Genomic DNA, 1463 nt, shown 5'->3' with positions numbered 1-1463 from the left:
TTTATAAAAAGATCCTTAAGATTTCATTAAAGTTTCAAAAAATTAAATGGGGAGCTGTCCTTCATCTCGTGATGTAGGAAATCCCAAGAAAAAGCTGGGTAACCTACAAAATCATAACTTTTCTTGAGCCCAGGAGAACTGTGGTCCCAAGTCAACCAACTTCACTGAAGTCCAAAGAGTGGCAAGATTCTGCAAAGAGAGATGTGACCCCAAAACAATTTCACCTTTGACAGAGCATAGGGGTAGAGGTGGCCCTTACGCAAATGGATAAGATGAAATCAGGTAAATTTTAATGAATTCTTAAAGACCAAGTGTGGGCTAGCATGTCAATTTATAATAGGTATAGCAGAGGACAACACAAAAATTATTCAAGAACAGCCAAAATAAATAGACTAAAATGATTAATAGGTAATCTCCCCCTAACACACACTTTTGAAGATATGACTCCATTTTATAGCAGTGTTTATGAACACAACGAAAGACAAAAAGAAATTATAATACCCAGTTGGACGAGGGGTCTGAAGGCTGACATTCTCATGCACTGCTGGAGGAAGAGTCTATTGAAGACAAGTTGGCAAGATCATAAAAGATCTTAAAAATATACATCTCTTTGATCAAGTAATTCCAGTTTCAGAAATTTATCATGTGATGATAATAAAAATATGTAGAGGGATTTACTTACAAAATTGTTTATATTTGTTAGGGTCCTAGCAAGAAACAGATGGCACACTTAAACTGGCTAAGTGGGGAGAATGTAACGAAGGACTATTTACAAAGACATGAGTCAGATTCAGGAAAGCCTACAAGGGTCGGTGGAGTACTTGGGCTAGCAGTGATGGGGTCGCCACCGTACGCATGAAGGTGCAAAGGGAGGGACTGTTACAGGAGCCCAGGGAGAGCAGCCGTAGGACAGAACCTCCCACCAGATGAATTCAAGTTCTTATGTTCATGGACACCACCAACTAGTAACCCTTCAGGGAGGACCTGGGGAAATAAATACGCTTGTGTCCCTCTTTTCCTGCTGTCTAATTTCTTGCTGGTGCCTCCCATTGATCAAACCCACAGGAGAGGGAGGAAGGTCAATGATGCAGTCTTGCAAAGGTCAGCTTCCTGAAGCAAATAGCATGGTGGAGATGGGTAGAGGATGAACATGGGCTAATAAAATATCTAGCACAATGTCTGATGCAGCACTGCTTATGGTGGTAAAATATTGGAAACCACCTATGTGTCCAGCATTAGGGAATTTGCTGAACAACTTAGGATAGGTTTATGTATGGGAATACAATGCCACCATTAAAAATGATGTCCTGGAAGTATTTACTAAGGTGAAAAACGATGCTCATAATATATTGTTGAATGAAACAAAATTTTATGTACAGTCTGATCCCAATTTTATATCAGTATTTGTGTGTGTGTGTGTATGTGTGTGAGCGCATTTATGCATTTGAAGTGTCTGGAAGAGC

Source organism: Lipotes vexillifer, unplaced genomic scaffold (genome assembly GCF_000442215.2).
Source record: "Lipotes vexillifer unplaced genomic scaffold, Lipotes_vexillifer_v1.1 scaffold71, whole genome shotgun sequence".
Taxonomy (NCBI): domain Eukaryota; kingdom Metazoa; phylum Chordata; class Mammalia; order Artiodactyla; family Lipotidae; genus Lipotes; species Lipotes vexillifer.
This window is presented reverse-complemented; position numbering follows the sequence as displayed.